Raw genomic sequence first — 20,096 nt, 5'->3', positions numbered from 1 at the left:
TCAACCAGGTGTCAAAGGACTGGAAGTAGTAGTGGAGTTTTGTTTCAGCAAGGTGCCAATAGTTCTGTATGAAGATGCACTCAAAGAATATATGTTTGGTGGAATCCTGGCTTGAGTTGCAAACTAGGTAGGGAGAAATGTAATTGTGGAGGAAGTTGGGTGTCCGTTCAGGGTAGGAAGTCTTTTCCAAAGGAGTTTCCATAAGAAGCTTTTTTGACTATGGGTATAATAGGAAGACTCCACATCATCATCCACCCATGCTAGTTGGAGTTTTCTAGTAGGGATCTCTCTCTAATGTACTTATAAGTACTCCTTGGGGTGGCTAATCCCAAGGGGTGAGGAGCCCACACCCAATTGTCATCACAAGGGACGTCGGGGAGGAAGATTTAAGAGATGGAGGAGACAAGATCCGGTCCAAAGAGGTTGTGCAGTGTGCAGGTTCCTTTTGCTGTGATCCAACAGCTCATGGACCTTGCTGAAATTAGAGATGAGACTGATATTTAGATATGTTGATCAGTGGGAAAAAGAAATGTTGCCACCCCATGGGTCATCCCAAATGAATGTTTTGTGCCCATCACCAACGATCATCATAAAACCCTCTTTGGTATGGGCCAAAACCTAGAGAGACCCTTCCAAGTGCAAGAGGCTTTAGGTGGGGAACTAGACCAAAGACAGATGGGGCCATATTTGGCCAATAACAATTTGTCCCAGATGTAGTCCTCCTTGTTTAGAAGGGGCAGGAGTTTATAGGTTCCAATGGTGGATTTAACCAGTGATTTAAAAAGCGCTAGGCGCCAAAAGGCACCAAGGTCCAAAAACGTCCGAGGCGCTAGGCCCTCGCCCAAGCGCTCGCCCGAGCGAAACGAGACGCTAAAATATAAAAATATATAATATAATTAATAAATATAATTATTTACAATTTTAAATAAAAATATGCTATTAAATTAAGAAAATCTAAGATTCCTTCCACTAAAATTCAAAACAATAAAATTTTACATCAAAGTCATTCATCATAATCAATATCATCGTCATTTTTCCACAAATTATCTTCATTGAATTCGTCTTCTTCCTCTTGTCTTTTGATTCCTTCCTCTTCATCAAGATATGTTTCATTCTCTATATCTTCAACAATAGCAGGAGCCGAACTTGATGCTTTTGCACTCATTTTTCTCTTTGTCATTCTGTCTTGTATATTTTTGTAATTCTCCAGCACTTGAAGCTCTTGCCACATCTCCCCATGTCAATTTATCATCTTCAAATATAATCTCGTCTTCGGCATCTTGCAAGTTAGCACCCATTTCTCCTACTAACTACTCATTTGAATCATCAATATCTTGCAATGAGATTGAATCAAATTTATTTTAGAAATCATGACGAGCTTTCAAAGCTTGATTATACTTTATGTAAACAAGATCGTGCAATCGTTGATGTTCCAATCGATTTCTTCTCTTCGAGTGAATCTGTCATGTCATATAATTTAAAAATATATTAATACATTTATCTAAATAAATTAATTAATTAAAACAAAAATATTTATTGATCCTTACATGCTCAAAGACACTCCAATTTCGCTCACAATCCGAAGCACTACAAGTCAAACTAAGTACTTTGATAGTAAATTGTTGTAAATTCGGGGTGGAATTTCCAAATAGACTGCATCATTCAGTACAAAATTTATGTTATCATTAGCAATAACATAGTAACATAATATATATGAAATTAATTATATTAAATTATTAATATCTAGAGACGTAGTTGTCTTGGATCGAATGGCAATTGGAATTCCAAAAAGACCTTCGGTATTTTTATATAAAGATAATTCACGAATAATCTTATCTTGAACCTCAAGGCTGGGAACTAATCTTGCAACGCACTGATATAACCCATCCAAAATTTCTGCATCAAACCCAACAGATTTAATCTTATAAAAGAATTCAGGGTTCAAATAATATCCTACTGCATGTAAGGGACGATGAAGTTGATAATTCCATCTTTCATCAATGATTGTAAAAATTATCTCATATTTTTCTTCATTTTCATTAAAATATCTTTTAATCGTCTCCTTTGCTCTATCCATAGTCTCATAAATATATCCTATTGCAGGTTTATTTTCATTATCCACCAACCGAAGGATTCGAACAAGAAGGCTCATTACCTTTAATATATAAACTACATAATTTCAAAATGATGGCAATAAGATGATATCAGCAGCCCTCTTGCCTTTTACTTCTTTTGCCCATTTGCTTGTCACCCATTTCTCAGAGATAAACATGTTTTTCAAGTTATTTTTTTGACGATGCACGCTCTGTAATGTCAAGAATGAAGTAGCAAATCGAGTGACACCATATCTCACTAATTCTTTGTTCCCTATAAATTCTTTCATCATATTCAAAGCCCCAATATGATTATAAAAAAATCCAACAACAAAAATTGCCCTTTCTAAGATTTTCTTGATGTCTAAGATCTTTCCAATATCCTCCAACATTAAATCAATACAATATGCTGCACATGGAGTCCAATACAAGTGTTGTCTTTTTGTTTCAAGCAATTTACCTGAGACAAAGGATAACAAAAATGATAAGACTTAAGAGTTTAACACATTTAATTGAAGATAAAATAATTAACAAATTCAAAAGATGAATATTACCAACTAATACATAGTTGCTTCCATTGTCGGTTATGATTTGAACGATATTTTGTTCTTCAATTTCTTCCATGAAGTTGTCAAATAAATCATATATCTTGTCTCCAGATTTTACAAGAGATGAAGCATCTATTGACTTTACAACCATAGTCCCTAAAGAATAATTAATCATAAAATTAATTATACTCCTACGCCTTCTGTCAGTTCAAACATCTGACATAATAGAGCAACCATGTGTTGTCCATGATTCTTTATGACCCTTTAGTAAGTTATTTGTATAATTCAACTCTTTTTGCAACAATGAAACTCGCATCTCATAATAACTTGGAGGTTTTAATCCTACACCATATCTTCCAATAGCTTCAATCATTATCCTTAAAATTGTCTAAACGAGTTGTACTAAGGGGAAGACTAGCCTGATAGAAGAAGCGAGCAATGTGTTGAATTATTCTTCCTCTTATTTCTTTATTACAAGCATCACTTATATTTGTTTGTCTAAATTTTGAGCCTTCTGCTTGCGCTTGTTGTTTATGGGATCCTTGAAACATATATAGATCCATCGGTCCTTTTTTACCCTTCTTAGTACTCATAACTTCTTTTCCTTTTTTGTCGTATATTTTTTTCCCACTTGGGTTAATACTCATAGAATAATCTTCTTCTTCATCCCTGAGATGTTCAACATTGTCTTCTGGTAAATTCCCGTAAGATTCATTCTTTTGTGTCTTCTTTTCATTTATATAACTCAGCAACTCTTCTTTTACCTCAGGTGGACACTTTTTGCAAGCTGTTGCATTCTTGAAATTTCCTACTAGATATTGTTTTGTACGAAAAATACCACCTCTAGTAGTCTTATCGCAGAATATGCAAGTCACTGCATTAGGATCTTTCGGATCCTTCAGATAATTATACTTCCATGCACGATCTTTTTTTTATGCCATTGGAGACTCTATTGAGTTGCTATGTACACTTGCCATTTATCTTGAAATCTAACAATAATTTCAAATAAATAAAAATTAACAGTATTAAAATTAAAATAATATATTATTAATCTATTAACAGTATTGAAAATTAATAATTTCAAATAAACCTAACAATATTAATAGTATACAGTATACTATTAACAGTATACAGAAGAAGAAGAAGGAAGAGTGTAAAGGGGTGCTGACTGAGAAAAGAGGAAGCGGCAGCGGTAGCGGGAGCGGGAGTGTAAGGAGGCAGCGGCAGCGGGAGCGGGAGTGTAAGGAGGTAGCGACAGCGGCAGCGGGAGTGTAAGGAGGCAACGGCAGCAGGAGCGAGAGTGTAAGGAGGCAGCGGGAGTGGCGAGCGGCGACAACGACAGCGGCAGCAGTGAGCAAGAGCGGCGACAGCGGTTGCAAGCAGCGACAACCGCAAGCAGCGGGAGCAGGAGCAGCAGCAGCAACGAGCAGGGTTAGGGTTGGGCAACGACAGCAGATAGCGGTTTTAGTTGGTTCGATTGAACCAACTAACCACCGGAGACCGAACCAGACCTAAAATCCTGGTTCGGTCGCCTGGTTTAACCCAGGCGCTCACCCGAAGCGCCCAGCGCCTGTGCTCGGGCGAGCTCCCAGGCGGCGCCTCTTTGAAGCGCGCCGCCTGGAAGTTTAGCGAGGCGCTCAGGCCTCGCCTCGCCCGAGCGCCTATGCGAGCGTCCAAGCGCCTTTTTAAATCGCTGGATTTAACAAGGTGGAGGTCCCTAAGCCTAAGCCCTTCCTCCAATTTTGGATCGGTGACACAGTCCCAACTTAAGAGGGGCATCTTTTTATGGGAAGGGTTGTTATTCCACAAGAAATTTCTGGAGAGTTTAATGATGTTGTTGATATTGGAGTCAGAAATCCATGTGTTCATAAGTATGTGTAAGGGAATAGTGTTGATCATTGAGTTGATAAGAATGGATTTATCGATCTAGGAAAACATAGTATAGTTCCAGCCCTGAAATCTTGCAAGGACCTTTTCGATCATAACGTCCTGATACCTATTGGGCAATCTGTTGTAATGGATATAGGCGCCTGGATAGTAAAGGGGCCAACTGCCATCTTTTATACCTTGGTTGTTGTTGATGTGGTGTTTAGTGGTCGGATTGTTACTTTTAGGAAATAGGATCTCAGATTTGCCCTTATTGACCTGAAGGCCCATAATGGCTGAATATGACTTCAAGGCCTTAAGGAGATGTCTGCAAGATTTGTCATTAGCTCTAATGGAAAGGATAATATCATTGACAAACATCATGTGGGTGATTTTAAAGCCCTTTATGTTGAAAGGAGAGATCTTTTTTCAATCGAAAAGGTCATCTAAAATGTCGGTGAAGATCTGTTGCACTATGACAAAGAGCAGGGGGGATAGAGGATCCCCATAGCTAATGCCTTTGTGTCTATGAAACCATTGGGATGGAGAGTTGTTGATAATACAGGAGAAGCTAGGTGAAGAGATGCATTCATTGACCCAATCGATAAATGGGAGGGGAAAGTTCATACGCTGCAAAGCAACAGTGATTGCCTCCCATCGAGTCAAAGGCTTTAGTCAGGTTAAGTTTAATAAGGGCTAGAGAGGACTTGGCCTCAAAGTAGTACATGGTGTGGACCAATTCGTAGGCGATGGTAATATTATCGTGTATGGAACGGCTCGGTATAAAGGGGCATTGGTTTTGTGCAATTAGGTCATTTAGCAGGTGCTTCATTGTATTAACAATAACCTTAGAGAGGAGTTTATACAGGACGTTACAAAGAGAAATGGGTCTAAAGACAAAAATTACAGTAGGATTAGATTTCTTAGGAATGAAAACCAAGTAGGTTCTAGACCAAAAGAAGGGAATTCTAGGGTGAGAGTGGAAATCTATGAAAGCCTTAAGGATGTTTGGCCCAAATGAGCTCTAGTAGCTCTTGTAAAATTCCACGGTGTATCCGTCAACGCCCGGGCTCTTCTTGAGGCCCATATTATTAAGAGCTCTTGTGATTTCAGAGAGGATAAACTAAATTGTGAGCCCACTATGGGAACTAGATGAGATAGTTGGCAAGAGAGGCCAGGAGGGATGGGTGGTGGAAAGGAAAGGGGAGTTTCGTAGGTCTATATACCACTTTGTCACAGACTTAACTGGAATTGCTTAAGTCGTGAGGCACCCTTGTAGCAAAGTCACAGACTTAGCTGGAGTTGCCTAAGTCGTGAAGCACCCTTGCGCCAACTCCTCGGACTTAGCTGGGATTGCCTAAGTCATGAGACGCCCTTGCGATATATGCATCCGCAAAGGGTTAGCCTAATTGCAACCTCGTGCAGGTCCCGAAGGACCTATAAAACAGAAAGTTGATTAGTTTGAAAATGAGCGACAGACAAGTCCCGATGTCTCGTAAAGAGGGAAGCTTTATAAACAATTCAACAAGCACCTTGAGTGCAAGAGAGGAAGGAGAAAACAAAGACTTTAGAAGGTTGAACAAACAATTGCAAGTCTGCAAACAACTGCTCACCGGGTGCCGGGCGCGAAAGCAAGTTCCCGTTAAGTTAACGTGCGAACTTGTGAAGATTGTTTAACGCTCGACGCTACACTGAATCCCATCCCCCCTGGTGCCACTCGGGGGGTTCCAGGGTGCTGAGATGACTGACGTTTTGCGTGAGGCTGCGGTCTGCGGAAAACAGGTTGTGGCACGTAAAAACGGAGCCATTTTAGGGCAGTTCGACCCGACGCGACGAGTGGTCGCACTGCAGTGCTATGAACTGTCGTTGCTTACATTTTTCAAGCAAAAACACATAAAACCAACGCAAAACATGCTGTCATATTTCTGTACAAACATGCAAAAACGACGAACGGTTCGTTGAACGAAGTTGTTGCGGGTGCGCGACGACCATTCATGACATTCTCCCCCATTTAAATTGTCGATGCTTGTTGGTAGTTTTTTATGACTGCTTCTTCATGTCGTAGGACATCTTCGGGCTCTCAACTGGCTTCGGTTCAGGGAAGCTTTCGCCACTTCACCAAGTACTCGGTCTGCTTAGCTTCATTGGGTAGCTTTATGTTGCGATCCGTTAAAATGGTTTCAACTCACTTCTCGTAGGAGGCTCTGGTTAGGGGTAACCGAGTTGGAACACTTTGGGAAGCATCTTGCAAATCTGAGTGGTAGGCTTTTAAGTTGCTAGCATGAAAAACATTGTGAATTTTGAGCCACGCCGACAGCTACAACTTATAGGAGACATTGCCCACCCTACTGATAATTGAGAAGGGCCCTTCATATTTATACACCAATCCTTTGTGTACTTTGTGCCTAAAGAATTGGAGTAATGCTGGTTGGATCTTCACCAACATTAAATCACTAACTTTGAACTCTTGCAATCACCTTCCCAAGTCTACCCACTTCTTCATCTTTTTGGTCGCCTTCTCCAAGTAAGCTCGTGCAATATCTACATTTCGGTGCCATTCTTTTGCAAAGTGATATGCTGACGGACTACTTCCAATATACCTGATAGCCAAGGAGTGAGGAGTCGATGGTTGTTATCCCATAATGATCTCGAATGGGCTCTTGTTGGATACAGAGCTCTACTGCAAGTTGTAGGAGAATTGGGCCATGTCCAATAGCTTCACCCAATCTCGTTGGTTGGTACTCACGTAGTGCCGAAGATATTGCTCAAGGAGTGAGTTTATTTTTTCAGTTTGGCCATCCGTCTAGGGGTGGAGGCTTATGGAGAAGTATAACTTAGACCCCAATAATTTGAATAGCTCGGTCTATAATCGTCCCAGGAACCGAGTGTCTCGATCATTGATGATATTGTGCGGAACTCCCCAATATTTCACCACATTCTTCATCATCAACTTGGCCTCTACCCTCCAGCTGGAAGGCATTCACCTGCTCCACTTTCAGGCTCAACGCATTGGCTACGACATTTGCTCTTTCGGGCTTGTACTCCATTGCCATATCAAATTCGGCCAGGAAGTCCTACCATCGTGTTTGCTTTAGGGAGTTTTTTTTTAGTTTAGAAGTAACTCAAAGCAATGTTGTCCGTCCTCAGCATAAATCGCGATCCGAGAAGGTATTGCCACCAATCTCGTAGACAGTGGACCACCGCTGTCATCTCCTTCTCGTGCATCGGATACCGCCACTTGGTCTCGTTGAGCTTGTGGCTCTCGTAGGCCATCGGGTGACCCTCCTGCATGAGTACTCCCCCGATAGCGAAGTCTAAAGCATTTGTATGGACTTCAAAGGGCTCCCCATAGTTCGACAATTTGAGCATCGGTTCTTCTAACATAGCAACCTTTAGATCTTGGAATGTCGCTTCACATTTGTCAGACCATCTCCAAGGCTGCTCCTATAGCAACTCTATCAGTGGAGCTACGCACTTCGAATACCCAGCTATGAAGTGTCGATAGTAGTTGACGAAACCAAGGATCTCAGCTCCGGCACCTTTGGAGTCCGTCATTTCGCAATAGCTTGCACTTTTGATTTGTTCATCCGAATTGAACCGTTATCGATTCGATGCCCCAAGACTAAGATATTTGTCTGAGCAAAGTAGCACTTCTCCCTTTTCACGAACAAAGTGTTCTCCCTGAGAGCCTTGAAAATTGTCCGAAGGTGCTCGACATGCTCCTCGAGCGTTTAGCTGTAGACGACGATATCGTCCAAGTAGACGACCACAAACTTATCCAAATACGCCTTGATAGTTGGTTCATAAGAGTGCAAAATGTGGTCGGAGCATTGGTTAAGCCGAAAGGCATCACCAAGAACTCAAACGCTTCATACCTAGTCATGTAGGCAGTCTTCGCTTCGTTGTCATCAGCAATGCGCACCTGCCAATACCCCGACCGAAGGTCGAGTTTGGAGAAATACTTTGCTTTGCCCAGTTGGTCGAACAAGTCCACAATGAGCGGGATGGGATACTTGTTCTTCACTGTCACCTTATTGAGGGTTTGATAGTCGATGCATAGTTGGAGGCTCCCATCTTGTTTCTTTTGAAAGAGAACTGGAGCTCCGAATGGTGCTTTAGAACTGCAGATGAGACCACCGCTTAGCAATTCGTCTAGCTGCTTTCTAAGTTCTACCAACTCTAGAGGGGACATGCGATATGGTAGTCTTGCTAGAGGCTTCACTCCCGACTCCAGCTCAATATGATGATCCACGCCTCTGTGTGGTGGCAGAGTTTTCGGCAACTCGGGTAGCATACGTCTGTGAATTCCTTCAGAACGTTCGCCACCATAACAGGTTCAGAAATAGCCTCTCCATCAAGTGGCTCATGCTTCACAGCAGTCACGAAGGTTAATTCTCATTTTCGTACCTCTTTAATTATAATGCCGATATTTATTTGGGGTCCTTGGTTCCTCTCCTAGAGATAGGAACCACACAAGGGTCGTCACCTCCCATCAAACATAGGGAGTTCAGGAACAGCATTGGCACCAACTTCGCTGCGTGCATGAACTCCATTCTTATAATCATTTGGAAGTCGTCTAATGGCACCGCCATCATGTTTATGCTCCCGCTCCATGTTCCGATCTTGATGGAGACTCCCTGTGCCAACCCGAGATCCGCTTGGCCTCCGAGTTCACTGCCTTCATCCGACTTGAGTTCTTCTCTAAGATCAGCCCAAGTCTCTTTGCTTCTCGATCGACAATAAAGTTGTGAGTAGCGCCCGTGTCCACCATTGCATGGGTTGTTTGGTTATTGAGCTTAATGTTCACATACATCAGCTCGTTACTCCCTGCTTTTTGTAGCTTTGCCTTCATATTCTCCCCCACTTGACCTCGCAATGTATTCAACAAACACATTGCTCCCATCTGTAGACCTTGCGACTTTTCATCATCGCTGTTGGATTCTGAACTACTTGAATTGAGGGCGAAGACCTTGACCTTGTCTGATTTAGGGGGATGGATTGATGCTATTAAGGCATTGAGTGTTTGTTTTTGTGGGCACTCCCTCACCATGTGCGACCCTCCGTACAAAAAGCAACCGTCAGGTTTTGGGGAATTGTCTTTTGAGCTTAGCCCTTTGTGGGAACTCTTCTTCCTTTACTCGCATCGGGGCTCCTTCCCTCGAGAATATTTTGGAGGGTGATTTCCTGACGATCGTCTCCTTTTCCTTGAGTCCTCTGAGGAAATAAAGTCGGTGAGCCTTTCTGCAGTCGCAATTGCCCCGATCACATCGGTGACATTCTTTCGATACAGTTCCTATTGAGCCCATGGCTTTAAGCCATCGAGGAAGCTGAATAGCTTATCCTTCTCGGACATGTCCTATATATTCAGCATCAGTGCAAAAATTGCTTCACGTAGTCTCGAATAGAAGTACTTTGGCGGAGTTGTCTCAGCTTTCTCCTTGCAACGAACTTTGTGTTCTCGGGTAGAAACTGAGTTCTCAACTCTCGCTTCAAGTCCTCCCATATGTCCACTCGACACCGACCTTGTTGGATCTCCTCCTAACGGGTTTGTCACTAAAGTTTTGCATCCCTATTCAAATATATTGTTGCTTTTGAAACTTTTGTATCTTCAGAATCGGGCGTTGTAGCTTGAAAGTACTGTTTCATGTCAAACAAGAAATTCTCGAGCTCCTTTGCGTCCCTAGCACCTTCATAGCAATGTGGCTCAAGTGCCCTCAAGTTTTGTGGCGGCGCAACGTGGGTGTTGCTCCCTCCCGCATTTAGTGCCCTTGTGAGCACTATCATTCTGGAAGTGAGTTCCGCCACGACTTCGTGCAAATGTTGTACGGAGTCTTTGGTATCGTCCGTCGGTTGATCGACTAGGGCTTCAACCTTGTCGATTCGGGATTCAGCTTCTTCTTATAAACTCTCTACCCCAAGAAGCCTTCGTTGGCCTTGGTAAAGTTCCTCCAAGCTCGCTTCAAGAACATCCAGGCGGGTTTCCACCATTGAGTCTCTCCTTATGGCTTTTTTTCCCGGTTGGTGCTCCAGATTGTGCCTCCTCCGCTCACGGAGAGTAGCCAACTTCTCGCTCATCATGTTCGCTGTCGCGCTCCTCCTAAGCGGCTCCAACAGCATGAGAGCGAGTTTACACTTGCAGCCCACCTGCGGTTGCTTGGGGCAATGGTCCGGCTTGCCCCGTCTTGCTCGATTCGCCACGATGCTTTGCCATGGTGAGATTGTGAAGTTTCTTCGCTGCTTGCTCGAATTGCCTGCCCACTCTGATACCACAATGTCATGGACTTAGCTGAAATTTCCTAATTCGTGAGGCACCCTTGCGACAAAGTCACGGACTTAGCTAGAGTTGCCTAAGTCGTGAAGCACCCTTGTGCCAACTCCTCGGACTTAGCTGGGATTTCCTAAGTCTTGAGGTGCCCTTGCGACATATGCATCCGAAGGGTCAGCCTAGTTGCAACCTCGTACAGGTCTCGAAGGACCTGTAAAACAGAAAGTTGATTAGTTTGAAAATGAGCGATGAACAAGTCCCAACATCTCACGAAGAGGGAAGCTTTACAACCAATTTAGTGAGCACCTTGAGTTCAAGAGAGAAAGGAGAAAACAAGGACTTTAGAAGGTTGAACGAACAATTGCAAGTCCGCAAACAACTGCTCACCGAGTGTCGGGCGTGAAGGCAAGTTCTCGTCAAGTTAACGTGCGAACTTGTGAAGATTATTCAACGCCCGACACTATCCCGAAGCCCCATCTCCCCTAGTGCCACCCGGGGGGTTCTAGGGTGCTAAGATGGCTGATGTTTTGCGTGAGGTTGCAGTCTGCAGAAAACAGGTCGTGGCACGCGTAAACGAAGCCATTTCGAGGCAGTTTGGCCCGACTCAGAGAGCGGTCGCACTGCAACGTTGCGAACTGTCATTGCTTACATTTTTCAAGCAAAAACACATAAAACCAAGGCAAAACATACTGTCGTGTGCCTGTACAAGCATGCAAAAGCGACGACCGTTCATGACAACTTGGTGAAGGCATTTCTAATGTTGTCAATATTTTCATTAGTGACTTTGTTGTCCAACTTGATGGAGTGGATTGTGTTGGCTCTCCTCCTTTGTCTCACAATATGGTGAAAGTATTTTGTGTTCTTATCGACTTCTTGGAGTCATTTAGTCTTAGTTGTAGTGCTCCATTTGAGATGGATTTGTCTAGAGAGAGTTGTAAATTTGTTGTGGAGGCATCGGAGCTTAGTGTGGTCTTTCAGGGTGAGGGTAGAGTTATTCTCTTTAAGCTCAAGGGCCTTGATCTCAACCTCAGTATTAATCAAGGCCTTATTAATGTTCCCAAATCTAAATGGTCTATAAGTATTCTTAGCATGATCAGAGTGGTTGAGGGAAATAAGTAGGGGTGTGTGATCCGAAAATTTCTGGGGGAGATGTTTAACATGAGCATGCAGGAAGGAATAAAGCCAAACATCATATGCAAGAGCTATGTCTAGGCCAGTGGAGACCTGAGAGACACCGAACCTGTTAGTACACCAAGTAAAAGTTGATCCCAAAGAGTCGATGTCATTAAGATTGTAGTCCAAAAGGAAATCTCGAAAAGCAATTACAAAAGAACTAAGCATAATTTCTTTGCCATCAGACTTCTCAAAAGCCTAAGTAATACAGTTAAAATCCCCACAAATCATCTAAGGAATGTTAGAAAGTTACAAGTTAGAAAGATTATTCAAGAGAGACATATGAAGACCAGCATGAGTTCTAGCATAGACTGCCATAAGAAGCCAAGGAAGCGTACCTTGTTGTTCCACTATTAAGTGAACACATTGTTGATTCTTACATATTGGGTGCGTTCTTATTTGGTCGAATCTCCAAGCAACCAATATTCCATCTGCTTGACCTTGGGCTTGGGTGATATCCTCGTGCCATTCCTTGCCAAGCCTTCTAGTGAAGGCCACGGCCTCCCTGAGCGAAAGGTAGGTCTCCAAGAGAATGAAGATTGAGATATGGTTTGAGCCTATCAGGTGTCGGATGTGTCCTGAGGCATCCTTCTTTTGGACCCCTCTATAGTTCTACAAGAGGATATTAGGATGTTTGATCATTTGGGTTTAAGAGGGTGATCGTGGTACCTGTGACAATGGTAGACTTAGTAGTGAGATTTTAGTTGTCTACCTTCTTCTTGGATTTATATTTCAATGTAAGGAGTGAGGTGTGGGGACTTCCCTAAATCGGTGGTTTCCGCACCTTCGAACCTTGTTTTTGTGAGAGCCTCATCCATTCAGGGTCATCTTCATCGTGCAGGAAAGCACCATCGTCTTTCGTGGAACAGGATGTTTTATCATTTGGGTTTAAGAGGGTGATCGTGGTACCTGTGGCAATGGCAAACTCAGTAGTGAGATTTTAGCTGTCTACCTTCTTCTTGGATTTATATTTCAATGTAAGTAGTCAAGTGCGGGGACTTCCCTAAATCGATGGTTTCCTCACCTTCGAACCTTATTTTTGCAAGAGCCTTATCCATTCAGTGTCATCTTCATCGTGCAGGAAAGCGCCATCGTCTTTCTTGGAACAGTTCGTAGCTCAGCGGAACGCCTGCTCCACCTTGTCAATGAGGTTTCTAAAGAGATCATTTTGTGGAGGCGAAGGACCACGTGGTTAGGGGCTCTGAAAGCACTGGGGAGAAGCTTTAAAGGTGAAGCGGCCATCAGTTGAATTAGGTGGGTGGATTAGAAAAATATAGGGGGGAGTATTGAAGGGATTAACTAGGAGGATTTGAGGGATTAGAGGGGTGGCCAGCCCTTTTTGGAAAGGGAGGGAAGGTGGATAGGGTTTCTTTGGGCGTTCGGTTATGTGGCTAGGGGAGCGGAGGGAGGGAGGGAGGTTTGACGGGTTAGGGTGGCTGGGCAAAGCTCTGACCGAGGAATATGGTTAGGATTCACTCCTTCAATTTATGCATGTTATATGTTAAAGATTTAAAACCATGTTTTGGTATCATGCATATCTAAGAAATATTGATGTGACAAATTGAATAAGTTGAAAATGAATGATGATTTTTCTCTTGAATATAACTTGTGATATTTTTTATATAAATCATCATTTTGATTTCTCGACATTCGATACATGAGATTTTATTATAAATCAAAATTTCTCATTAATCAATCTTCTACGATTTTACTTGATATTCTCTTGAGAGGAGATTTTCTAAATGAATCATGATTTTTCTTGATTTTTCTTTTAAAACAAGATCTCTTCTTTGTACTCCTATGATTTTTCTTGATATTTTATTTAAAGAAGATATTTACTATATGAATCATGTCTTTTGGTATTCAAATGATTTTATCCTTCATGACATGATTTCTTTGTATTTATGGCTTGCATGGCTTGAAATGTTTTGGTATAATGCATGCAATGATGAAATATTCATAAAGTTAAAATGATGTATGCAATACTTATGATAATGATGTACATGATGTATTTATTGCATATGATGTGTATCATGAATGCTTTAAATGATGAATGTTTGGTATCATGATCAACATGTTGATAAATGCTTAAAAATTTTAATGTTTGAGTATCATGTATGATATGCTTATTAATGATGATTGATTTATTTTTCGGTATCGTGCATGAAAAATAAGGTTATTGAAATTGTATATATTTTAATTTGAATATATAATGATGCACAAATAAGAATGATACTTACCTTTGTCATAATATGAAAATTGATATAAGGGTCTTCCCTTCTTTTTGACAATGACAAAGGGGGAGCAAGAATTTCTAAAGTGGACATCATGAAAAGAGGCAAAACTAACTAGCTTGCATAATTCAAGATGAAAGCAAAAATTACACTTCTCAAAAGAGAAGATGCAAATGTAACATTTGTCAAATTGTTTGCTTACCTCATGTAAAACATTATCTCTTGCTAGTTTGGAATTTTTGCTAGCTTGTATGTTGCAAAACTTGATCACTTTTTCAAACATTTTGCTAGCTTACACTTTGCAAAGAAAGCAAAAATGGCACTTCTAGAAGAAAGAGCTTGTTATTTTGAACATCACAAGCTTGCCTATCTCAAGAAGCAAAACTTGCAACTTGCACATTGCAATAGGAAGCAAGAATTATGAGCTTACACAAGAAAGTTATCTTGCATTTGCTTTCGAAATTTTTGCTAGCTTGTATATTGTGAAACTTACATATCGTAAAAATTGCTAGCTTGTAGTCTAAAGAGAAGCAAAAAGTTGCTATCTCAAAAGAAGCAAATGTGCTATCTTGCCTATCTTAAGAGGCAAAAATGCTAACTTGCACATCTAGCAAAACTTGACAAATTTACATATTTCAAGAAGCAAGAGTTGCTTTCTTGAACATCTCAAATATTGCGAGCTTGCATGATGTAGAACTTGCTATCTTGAACATTACCAAAAGTGCTATCTTGTATGCTGTAAAACTTGCATATCTAAAACTTGATAGCTTGAATGTCCTAAGCATGATGCAATACTTGCTAAATTTTCTAGCTTCAAAACTGCATGATGATAAAACTTGATATTATGTTTTTTATGCAATGAGTTGAACTTATATTAAAAACACAAAGAATAGTTGTACTTCTCCTTTTTGTTGATGACAAAGGGGGAGAAGTATGTTGATGACATGATATGCATAAGTTTATGCATATGTTCATGATGATGTGTTGCAAGTATTCATGATGAATATTGCAATGACTTGAATTCAGTTTGAATTCAAGGTTCTATCAATATGGCATATTGATAGGGGGAGTTTGTTTAAACTCCCGGAGTTAAGGTTAACTCCGTCATCAAGTGGTTGTCATCATCAAAAAGGGGGAGATTGTTGAATCTCGTATTTTGATGATGAAACCACTTGATATGTGTTTATGATTTAAACTGCATTTTGAGCAATGCAGGTCTACTCGATCAGGTTTAGACAGTTGACGCAGGAGGAATTGACGTTGCGCCGGAAGAGATCACGTCAGGATATTGGATGGCTGAATGCTTCGAACGTCAGGCATCGGGCCAAGGAGAGCGAAATTGCGCCAAGGATATCGAGGTTGCGGAGGTCAACCGCCGATTGGGCAACAAGCCGCAAGAGAGGACGATGCACCGAAGAATCGGACGAAGCGCCAACCAATGACGTGCCGGGCAACAGACTGTCAATTCGCGTTGTAATAATTGTCTAGATCGGAGTTGAGTTTTGGTTTGTGTGTGCAGGATTAACTACGATAACGATGAAGACATAAAGCGAAACAAAGTGCTGGAGTCGAGCGTGAAGGATTTATTGGGAGTTCGAGAGTTCGACGGAAGTCCGAAGGTTCGTCGGGAATGTTGCCGGAACTAGCCGAGAATGAGTAGGGAGCTTGCCGAAGGGTTTTTCGGAAGCTCGCCGGAAGGTTCGTTGGAAGTTCGCGGAACTCACCGAGAAAGATCGGAGCTTGCCGAAGAAGCTCGTTGGAACTCGCCAAGATCAAATCGTGAAGTCTAGGAGCTTGCCGGGAGTCCGCAGAATGGTTTTCGAGAGTTTATCGGAAGTTCGCCGGAAGAAGTCTTGACTTACGGACTTTGTAATAGCTTAGAAAATGTCTTTAAATTCGTAGTTAGCACGTTAATTAGGGTTAGGATTAGGTGTTAATCCTATAACTCAAGTAGGGGCCAATTGGGCCCGAGTTTGGACTGGTTTGGGCCAAGTTTGGAGCCCAACCAGTGAGCTGATTTGGCTTAGGCGGTGGCACCGCCCAGCACCCGAGAGCTGGGCGGTGACACCTCCTGGGCTGGGCGGTTGCATCGTCCAGCACCCGAGCGCTGGGCGGTGGCACTGCCAGCATCGGGAACATAAGAGAATTCAAATTTTTGGAGCCCAAATTTGAATCCTCTTGAGGCCTATAAATACCTCTCAAGTCTCAGCTGAGAACACAACTTTTTGAGCAGCAATTGTTTGAGAGAAAGGTCTTAGAAAAGTCTTTGCTAGTCTTGTTTTCAATTTTGTTAGTGTTCACCTCCTTCTTTCTTGCTGAAAATCTGTAAGAGAGTGAACCGCTTGTAAAAAGTTGTAAGAGGGGTATTTGCCCTTCCATTTCAAGAGATTTGCTAGTGGAAGGTGGGAGCCTCATCGAAGAGGGGCCTCACAAGTGGATGTAGGTCATTTGACCTAACCACTGTAAAATCGGCGTGATCTCTGGTTTGCATTTACTTATTGTCATTTACATTACTGCAAACCATTTGTACTTTAATGCTCTACTTCTTTGTCTCCGTCTTACTTATCTCTTCAAGTTAAAACGCAATCGAAACGGTTTCAAACGAAAACGTTACTTTTATCGTACGAAGTTTCCGAAAGTGTTTAAATCGTCAAAAGTTTATCACACTTTACCGCTGCACTAATTCACCCCCCCCCTCTTAGTGCCGCTCCGATCCTAACAGGGAGGGGTGGTGCAGACGAAGAGGTTGATGCAGCTGAGGTTTATGGTTTCGAGGGCAGCACTGACGAGGTGATGTGGGGTTTCACGTGGGTGGGATGCCTTGTGCTGCTTGTGTCCTTTGAAGAGGACGCTTTAGCCAGTGTAGTCTCGGGATGGAGGGGGAAGTATTAAATGCGGCAAGTTTAGGTATGGGGGAGTGTGAGCTGGCCTGGTCGACTCTAAGCGTGTTGAGATTTGGGTGTTGTAGAATGTAGTTGTGGTTTCGGGTACTGGGCCCTTGTTAAGCCCTCATCCATGAGATCTGGATTAGGAGCGGGATTAGAGGCCTTGTTGTAATGGGCAGTGGGTGCATGACCGTTGTGAGAGGGATGATTGCTGTTACAGGTCCTTTTGATTTTGATCTGAGGCCCGTACATCTCCTCAGAGGCCTCGGTGTCAACCTGAACAAAACGTTCTTCTTTGTTGCTGACCAACAGTTCACGAAAGCCCTGCCTGCCGGAGCCCTCCTTGCCCGTCGGGGTTGGTTGCTCCGACGGCTTGCTGCAGCCATACTGATTGACATTATTGGCCCACCACACCACCGGAAGAACAGAAATTTGGTAGTTTTTCGTAGGCGATAGTTTGGAAGAAGTTGGTATCCTCTGTTCTAACCCAGATGCCCTTAGGTAATGGCTATGAGTAATCAAGCATAATGCAGACGCGAGTATACCTTCCTCATGCACTCGAGGCTGTCATTGCATCTACCTTTAGCGGGTTTCCTATGCAGGTGACGACTCGGAATAGGATTATGGGGAACATCAGCTCGATGGGGAGTCCTGGTAGTTGGATCCATGTAGATGCTGTCATCATTGTCTCCGTGAGTGGCTGGAAGTTTTCACGCTAAGGAAAGAGGTTTAACGCCACTCCCCGTAGAAACTAGGGACCTCTTGTTAGCGTGTTCATCATGTCTTGCTCGTTCTGGAAGTGGAAGCACAAGTACCCACAGGTGAGGTCGATGATCTGGAGTGTTGATTGTAGCTTCCAGAGGGAAGGGGGCTTTGCTCTAAGAACCTCCAAGGGTGGGGCTTTCCCAAAGAATTTCCCATATAAACAGAGCTTCAAGTTGTGCACCTCCATTGGATCTAAGATCTAACATGCCTAGAATGTTTCTGGATCTTCGCTATCTTTGCAACCAAGTCTGCATCGAATTGCCATGGGTCTACAAAGGATGTTTGTCAGAAAAGACTAGCCCAGAAAGAGGGAGGGGTTTTGGAGACTGGGGGAGAACTCTGGTTGGGGGCAGGGTTCTTTTCAGTGGAGTTTTCCTGATTCAGCGGCTTAGAGGGAGGTGTTGCCTCAGAGGTTTGTGTAGCAGCGGGGGAAGAAAGGGGGATCGGGGGGCCTGTCCGCCTCTGCAGGTGGAGACTCAGCTAGGGGAGGGGAAGCAGAGCACATGCTCTCCAGCACTCAGGTCCTAAGTCTTTATGCAGCTTCCTCACTACAGTATCTTGTCCTTGTGAAGTGATTCCTTAGCTTAGGCTCTTTAACAATAGCATGGCATTGATAACCATTCATCGGTACGTGTTATCTGAATTTCTTTGCTTCAATGAGTTATGTTGTTCTAGTGATGAGTTATTTTGGCTTGCTATCTGTATTTTTTCCTTCTTCTGAGTTATATATTCTTTTTTTATACATGGAGATGTTTTTTGGACTTTGACATTTAGTGATGATATTCTAAATGTAAGTAATTGTTTCCAGATTTGCTGAATTTAAGCTCCTGCGATGGGAAAATTTATATTTTTGAACCCCAGTTGATTCCTTGCCAAGACTGTTTCTATTGAAAATTTTATGTTGTGCTGTATGAATTTGTATGTAACATGAATAAAATATCTTTTTATTTTTTGATTGATTTACTGTCTAAAAAGATGCTCTCAATTCAAATAAGACCTGGTTAGTCTATGGCAACCTTTTAAGTAATATTTTATCTGCAGCAATAATATAATTTTAGTTGGCAATGCCATCCATTTGTGCCTGATTACTGGACAACAGAAATATGCTAATTTTGTGCCACCTTTTTATGCATTTGATTTTATTGTCTTTTTCTAGCCAATCCCCGATATGCTTTATGCAGTTAGTCTAGTATCATATCTTCGTTCCAGTGCTTATGATAAGAACTTGTTTGTTGCTCCTGATCCTGTCAATCATGCTTCACAGCTAACAGCTTGGAAGTGGATGCAGTCTTTGTGTACACAGAGACAGGTCACATGGCTTCTCTTCTTTCACGGTGCCACCCTGATTGCCCGATCTTTGCATTTACATCCTCAACATCTTTGAGGCGACACCTGAACCTTCAATGGGGTCTCATACCCTTCCGTCTTAGTTTCTCCGATGACATGGAGAGCAACCTCAACCGCACATTTTCTTTGCTCAAGGCAAGAGGAATGATCCAGCCTGGTGACCTGGTCATCGCACTGTCCGACATGTTGCAATCTATTCAGGTGATGCATGTACCATGAGGCAGATTTTATCGAATGCTAATAAGTTGTCTGATCCTATCGGCAAGCTTGGGAGAGGTAGTTGGATGCTTTGCTCCACAGTATTTGTTGGTTCTTTCATCGGTGGCTATCCCAATTGATTTATCCTTCATAAATCTGGGTACTATCATCTGCTGCTATTTTTTGTATTTCTTAAAATATCTAAAACATGTAGAACTATCCTTACATCGTTAAACAACTATGATGGTCAACCCTAATGGCTAAAGCACTTATTTTTCAGCATGCTGTTGCTCGAACCATTGAACAGATTTTGGGATTTTCGGATAATGGATCTGTAGGAGTCTCCAAGCCATGTCTCTTGTTTCACTTCTGTCATTCACTGTGATCTGCAAGCCCTGCTATGTAATCTTCTTACTCATGATAAAGATTGCGTGAGAAATGTCAAATCTGTTCATCCTCTTTATATCTCAATACGTTGGACAATGGTGGATGATATGATGATTGGGAAAACTGCTTGAAGTTTTTTAAATGAATTTGTTACTTAGAATTATCCTTCTTCATGTACTTAACGTAACTGATCACTCCTGCTGGGTTAATGTGTGATCACTCCTGCTGGGTTAATGTGAGTGAATGCTTCTCAGCGTTATCCTCGTTTGGAAGAACAAAGAAGACAGAGAACATCTGTAAGTCTTTTATTATTCTTTTACCATTCAAAAACGAGG

General features: G+C 42.2%; 1 pseudogene; it reads left to right on the top strand.

Moving 5' to 3' along the window:
* Positions 1-20,096, top strand: part of LOC103992018 (pyruvate kinase isozyme A, chloroplastic-like) — a 41,846-nt pseudogene that overhangs the window by 20,995 nt on the left and 755 nt on the right.

Source organism: Musa acuminata, chromosome BXJ3-7 (genome assembly GCF_036884655.1).
Source record: "Musa acuminata AAA Group cultivar baxijiao chromosome BXJ3-7, Cavendish_Baxijiao_AAA, whole genome shotgun sequence".
Classification (NCBI taxonomy): domain Eukaryota; kingdom Viridiplantae; phylum Streptophyta; class Magnoliopsida; order Zingiberales; family Musaceae; genus Musa; species Musa acuminata.
The sequence above is the reverse complement of the archived record's forward strand: the minus strand, read 5'-3'. Positions and strand labels throughout refer to the sequence as shown.